This window comes from Caloenas nicobarica, chromosome 1, assembly GCF_036013445.1.
Source record: "Caloenas nicobarica isolate bCalNic1 chromosome 1, bCalNic1.hap1, whole genome shotgun sequence".
Taxonomy (NCBI): Eukaryota; Metazoa; Chordata; class Aves; order Columbiformes; family Columbidae; genus Caloenas; species Caloenas nicobarica.
This window is the reverse complement of record NC_088245.1, coordinates 33,938,185-33,945,506: the sequence shown is the minus strand read 5'-3', so window position 1 is coordinate 33,945,506 and position 7,322 is coordinate 33,938,185.

The window sequence follows — 7,322 nt, the reverse complement described above, 5'->3', positions numbered from 1 at the left end:
TTTCAGGCCATCACACCACCAGCCTCCCATGTGAGCTGCTATGTTGATCACAGAATGGTTGGGGTTGGAAGGGACCTCTGTAGATCATCTAGTCCAACCCACCTGCTAAAGCAGGTTCACCTACAGCAGATTGCATAGGAATATGTCCAGGCAGGTCTTGAATATCTCCAGAGAAGGAGACTCCACAACCTCTCTGGGCAGCCTGTTCCAGGGCTCTGGCACGCTCAAAGTAAAGAAGTTTCTGCTCATATTCAGAAGGAACCTCCTGTGCTTCAGTCTGTGCCCATTGCCCCTCATCCTATTATTGGGCACCACTCAAAGGAGTCTGGTCCCATCCTCTTGACACTCACCCTTGAGAGATTTATAAACATTGATGAGATCCCTCTTAGCCTTCTCTTCTCCAGGCTGAACAGACTCAGCTCTCTCAGTCTGTCTTCATAAGAGAGGTGCTCCAGACCCCTAATCATCTTCGTAGCCTGCCGCTGGATTCCTTCCAGTAATTCCTTGTCTTTCTTAAACTGGGGAGCCCAGAACTGGATGCAGTACTCCAGATGCGGCCTCAGCAGGGCAGAGTAGAGGGGGAGGATAACCTCCCTCGACCTGCTGGTCACACTCTTCTTAATGCACCCCAGGATACCATTGGCCTTCTTGGCCACAAGGGCACATTGTTGACTCATGGCCAACCTGTTGTTGACCAGAACTCCCAGGTCCTTCTCTGCAGTGCTGCTTTCCAGCAGGTCTGCCCCTAACCTGTATGGCTGCCTGGGGTTATTCCTCCCCAGGTGCAGGACCCTACACTTGCTCTTGTTGAACTTCATCAGGTTCTTCTCTGCCCAGTCCTCCAGTCTGTCCAGGTCTCGCTGAATGGCAGCACAGCCTTCTGGTGTGTCAGCCCTTCCACCCAGTTTGGTACCAACAGCAAACTTGCTGAGGGTGCACTCAGTCTCTTCATCCAGGTCACTGATGAACAGGTTGAACAGGACTGGACCCAGAACTGACCCCTGGGGAACTCCACTAACTACAGGCTTCCAACCAGACTTTGTACCATTGATCACAAGCCTATGAGCTCTGCCATCCAACAAATGATGCTGTGGTAGGGAAGATGGCATCAAGGGAACACTGCCTTTGCAGGGCTAAGAAATGTTCAACATATCCAACTTATTCTGGAGGCGCTGGCTGAACATAGAGCACCCATCACATCTCTGCTGGAGACCTACAGTCTCAGTGCTGGATTTCGTTTTTGTTAAAATGGTACAAAATTGTATTTGGAGTCTATTTAGCACTTCCATTATAGACTTTAAAGCAGATGAAAGAGGTTGGTGAGCAAAAATAAACACCCCTATACTATGTTGTTAAAATGTTCCTTTTGAGCTGTGTACCCCAATACTTGAAACATCAGGTTTTTAACACCTCAGGTATGGCCTCAGCCACACGTTTAATGTTGAATTGAGCAGGTCACTACTGACTCCCCATAACAGTGTAAGATTATTAATAGCTACAAAATGTATAATGTGCTCCCTCAGCAGAAATGAGGCTTTCTGTTTTATTAAGACTTTATAACATTTCCTTCTCACTAACCTGGGAGGATGGCATTTATATGATCTGCTGAGCTCTCTAGCCTATCAATTCAGAAATTTATAAAGCAATTCATCTAATTTGACAGCATTTTCTTTTCTTTTTTTTTTTTTCCCCATACTTGCTCAAAAGCAGTTTGGCAGAAAAGGGACTAAGGTCCCTGGTAGACGCCCAGTTGAACATGAGCCAGCAAAGTGCCCTTGCAGCAAAGAAGGCCAGTGGCATCCTGGGGTGCATTAGGCCAAGTATTGCTGGCAGGCCTAGGGAGGCGATCCTTCACCTCTGCTCAGCACTGGTGAGGCCACACCTGGAATCATGGGTTCAGTTCTGGGCTCCCCAGTGACGCAGAGATACAGAGCTACTGGAGAGAGTCCAGTAAAGGGCCACGAGGATGATGAAGGGACTGGAGCACCTCACATGTGAGGAAACGCTGAGAGAGCTGGGACTGTTCAGCCTGGAGGAGAAGAGGCTCAGGGAGGATCTCATCAACGTGTACAAATATTTGAAGAGAAGGTGCTAAGAAGACAGAGCCAGGCACTTTTCAGTGGTGCCCAGAGGCAACGGGCACAAATTGAAACACAGGAGGTTGCCCTGAACATCAGGAAACACTTTTACACTGTGAGAGGTGACTAAGCACTGGCACAGGTTGCCCAGGGAGGTTGTAGAGTCTCCATCCTTGGAGATATTCAAAAGCCAACTGGATACAGTCCTGGGCAATCATCTTTAAGTGGCCTTGCCTGTGCATATGACCAGATGACCCCCAGAGGTCCCTTCCTAACTCGACTATTCTGCGATTCTGTGAATTCTGTCTGATAAACAAATGGATACACAATCATCCTGTGCAGGTCACAAGGATATATCCAGTGTGAAAAGCACACACGGACCATGAAGGGCAATGGCTCACTAAGGAGTTGCTGTGGGCACCTACCTGCAGGCGCTTCACCTAAACAGCAAGGTGTTGGGACACGAGATAACTAAGCGAGTGTTGGTTCCTCCGATAGCTGGCTGACTGGGCTTGATTGTTCAGATGCCTCTTGATTTTTGGCATCATATGACAGTTGCAACCCAGTCACTCTTTTTATTTCCTGGGCCCACTGAAGAGACAATAGCTTTTCCTTTCAGACACTACTCCAGAATTTGTCTTTCACCTCTGAGTCCCATGAGCCTTGCATTGGTGACAAGTTCATATGGTGGCAGTCCCACTGTTACTCCACGCAGAGCCAAGGTCGGCAGGGACAGAGACCCCACAGCACGTGGTGTGTCCCATAGCTCGGGGACCCTGAGACTGCAGCAGAGGGGGCATCAGAAGGTGCCCAACTCACTCAATTCCTATTGGGAAGGTTACTTCACCATTTTTAGTTATTATTTACAAGTGTGAAGGTGCTTTGGTTAGATTTTCTTTTAGCATTTTAAATTCAAAGGTGGAAAAAGGCTCACTAGAAAAAATCCTAGCTTAACTACTGAAATCATTTTTGAATGTAACCATAGGAGAACAAAATAAAACAGCCTAGAAAAACCCTGAGGCATGTGATGATGGACCTAGGAAATAATTACATAGCTGCTTAATTTTATAACCTGTGAGTAATCTCAGCAATTCCACAAAACTCTTTACAGTGCGTAAAGCTCAGCACCTCCTCCAGTCCAGCTGGAGCGTCAGCTTGAGCACCATAACATTAACAACTCCTCCACCTAGCTGCCCGTCCCCATAATGTCAGCCCCAGCAGCTGCAGACAAGCAGAGGCTCGTTGAAGTGTTATTTTGGGGGAAGTGCCAGAAATTATTTATTTTAACAGACTTCTGAACATACTGTACTATTATTCTTAGAGTGCATTAAGTGGGGTGTACTTTTAGTAGAGTGGATGCTTAATTTTTGTTTTAGGGAAAAAACCATTTTTTATTGTGGTCTAAAAATACATCAGTGGTATTATTTGCAATTAAGGGATGTTCTTTTTAGTGGTGCCCTTATTAGCAAGTCTGCTATGAAAAATGTGTTTATTAGATATCTAATGACACTTCAGTTTGTATTGAACTATTAGCTAGCAACCTCATGGATAACTCTAGTGCTCTTTCTGGGTGATCAGCTGGGGATTACTGCCTAGGGACTGTAATAACACAGCCCATTATGGGTGCAGTAAATCACTAATGTCCAAATTATGTTATCGATGTAAAGTATTTGATAATAACACAAAGCTAAATTATTAGAAAAGCTGATGATGGTGGTGTTGGCATTGATGTAATTCACGTGAGCTATACAGCAAATAATCTGAAGTCTGATATTTTTTTTTTTTTTAAGTTATGGCCAAGTTTTGTTCTTATTTTAGTCTCTTGGATTTGACATTTGCTGAATGCACTTAAAGAAACATATACAATTGTAAAACTAGTTAATAGAAGTTAACAGAAGTCGGAAAGTTCCCTGAGAGGATGCCCTGCCCCCTGAGAGCTGCTGCCTCAGAACAACTCTTCTTTCCACTTGTGTGACACTAGAATACATTCTTGCTTTCTGCCGTCTCTGTGGAAGACCCATGCAGCCAGTGCAGGGGATCAACAAACTGACTCGGCAGACTCAGACTTACCAAAGAGATGAAACGAGCCATCTCAAAACAGAAACAACTGAGTAGAATCAGCTTTCCTTGTCACCACCTCACCAACTCTACCAGCACTACCAAAAGTGAACGTGGATCATCTCCTGTCCTCGCTGGGTATTTCCAGGCAAGCTTGGTTGACTCATGTGGAGCAATCAAAGAGGGTATTACCACCTATTTTTATCTGGTTTTCCCTTTTACTGATGGTTACCACCTCATAAAAGGCAGCAGAATCAATGTTTCAAACTGCACAGAATATTAACATAAAGAACCATCAGTTTGGGATTTATTTGTTGTGTTTGTTGGTTTGTTGTGTTTGGTGGGGTTTTATTTTGGTTTTGTTGTTGTTGTTTTTGTTTGCTTGTTTGTTTCCTTGAGATGGAAACCTTCAGGAGATGGACAGCTTAGACTGGAGGGGAATGTAATGTCTCTTGGTATGACCAGACAGACATTTTACGGAGATATTGTTCTGTGTCACAATCTTTTACTTCTCTTGGATCATATCTAGATGGCACGGCAGGCTGGATTTCTTGCTAATCCTCCAGTTACTGCCATTGCTAAACCACAGAGTAACAGATACAGAATTCCTCAAGAGGGGGAATGGCAACTGCAGGAAAATTTGAGAAGTTTGGTGTATTCAAAACCTCAAGAAAGGGCAAATGACACTGCAAGACTCAAAATTTTGGACAACTAAGGAGGAAAAGGATTTCAAGCCAGATAATTTTTTGTTCTTAGCACCTTTGAACTGTAGTAGCTAATCAATACTTTGAAGAAAGTAAGTCTGTGCTAAAGATTCAGCATTTAAAATGAAATATATGGGCTCTTCTATAGTAAAACCAACAAAGGCCAGAGTGTTCCTAATATCTCAAGGTTAAATAAGGAAGAAGATCACACGAATTAAGCCACCCTTACTTATAATGTAAAAAAATCAAATAACAGGCTTTTTGCATCTGTTTAAAAAGTAAAATCTTTTAGATACTCATATGAGTACAAAAATATTGATTCAGGTGAAACAAAGCTATTAAGTGGCAGTGTTATAGCATCCTCCAGTATGGTTCAGACTGCATATGCTCTTGATAAATGAGATGTTTTCATCCCTCAGGGAAAACAAAAAGAAGAAGAAACGACAGGGAAGGAATGCTGGTTTATATGTTTATTGACGTAAAATAGTGCTGGCATGCAACAGGAGTAGCACCTCCGTGCACGGAGTCCAGCTGTGTGGTAACAACTTAGGAGTCAACATGCAAAGGACAAAGTACCACCCAGTGCTCCCATCTGACAGGCCTCAAAGGGGTTTAATTTCATCAGGTTTCTCCAGTTCGTCAGTAACACCTGGACATGCCTGATTTATAACCTCTTTGTAATAAAGACACGAGCTAAAGAAGTCAAACTGACGCATTTGCAGTTAGCAATTGCTTTAGCTGAAATATTCTTAAATATACCAGAAAGGTGCAGTTTACCCATCCCCTCACTAATCAAGAAATTATGTCAAAAGGAAAGAAAAGATGAGACTTTACATGAAGTACATTAGAATCAGTAATTAAAAAAATCAACATATAAGTTTAAATGTTCTTCTTCCTACTGCCACATGGGGAAACTGTACATTATTTTCATTTATATGCTTGCTATGTCAAGAGGATTACAGTAAAGAATTTCCCAAATAGATGGCTGAATCTACAGCAGGCACAGGCTGAGACTGAGAACCAGAAACACTTTCAGTGCTGGCTGAGAAGGAGGCATGAAAAGCTGAGTCTGGACAAGCTGCCTATTTAGATAATATTAAGTGATAAAGATAAGGCACTGATCTATTTTAAAACATTATTTAAGTAAATAACATGTAGAGATTAATGCAAAAAAATCAAGAAATCAGAAATATAAAACAAACTAGTGCTTTTAGAAAGGAGAGTATGAAAAAGCAGAAAAGGATAATGGGTTTTTTTGCCATTCCTTGGTCTTTTGAGACTGCGAGGTTTTTGAAGGAACGACCTATGCAGCTGCAATCACGTAGCCCATCCTTGTGCAGTATCTGAAAGTCATCACAACTGCCGTTACAGCCTGAAAGACGCCATCCCCGGCTGCAGCTCGTAGTGCCGGCAGCTCCGGGTACTCCTGTGCCTCCACACAACATACAGATTGTGTGCGTGTTGCCCACCGGGTTTGCCCCGGGTGCTTGTTAAACACGTGTGCGAGGTTGACTCACGCAGGTCACGCACCATTCGGCTGCTTGATGGAAGCGGGTGGCCAGCAGTGCCAGATCCTACAGTTCCGTGCGAGAAGATGTTGAGAGAGAAGTAAGGAATCTTTCACGCTGTTTTTGCTTATTCTGGTTATTTGCACAAATGTAAAAGAATCTCCTCTAAATATTTCAGCTGTGCTCTCAGTTTTTTTCTCACTACCACCGGTTAACTCCGCTCCCTCTCACCCCCGTCTCGCTTTGTCACACACACATTCCCACGGCAAAACTTCTCTTCCCAAAGAGTTCAAGCCCGCGTACACCTTTGATTTGAGCTTTACTTGGCTTTTACTTAGCTATCTCCTATAGTTCTTCTAAGATGAAGGGCAGTAGCCACACCAAACCCTTTCAATAATATTTATCACAACCTGTTACAGCAAGTTTGAGTGAAACCAGTAGCCTGTTCAGGGTGACAAAGGGGACCATTGCATAATGTGGCTCAGCTTAAGTCCAAAGTGCTAAATTGGTTAGACAGGTCACCATCCCACAAATTAGAAAACATAATCTGGAACAAGAAAAGAATGTGGGATATTTTTGCACAGGATTGCACTGTAGGGTTTTTGTTAGAATTTGCAAGGTATGCACATACTATATGCTAGCGTTAAAAGTTCCAAGCTTTTTTTTTTTTTTTTGGTCTTAAGACTGTGAATAAACATGGTTGGTCCCAGCTCACTGTTAGAATATTTGTAAAATGCTCATGGGAACTGTTGCAACAATTAAAGAATGGTGTCTCCATGGCAGGATAACACCCTTCCCATTTCTTGCCGAGGAAACAATATGGTTATATATTATAAATTATGGCTAATTATCTCACATCCTGCTTCCTCATAGCCCTAAACACAGGAAGCCCTTTCTTCTTCATGATATTCAATCTTGCTGTTAATAATGTCTTTCATTTCTACAGTGGGACATATTCCAGAGGATTTCAGTCT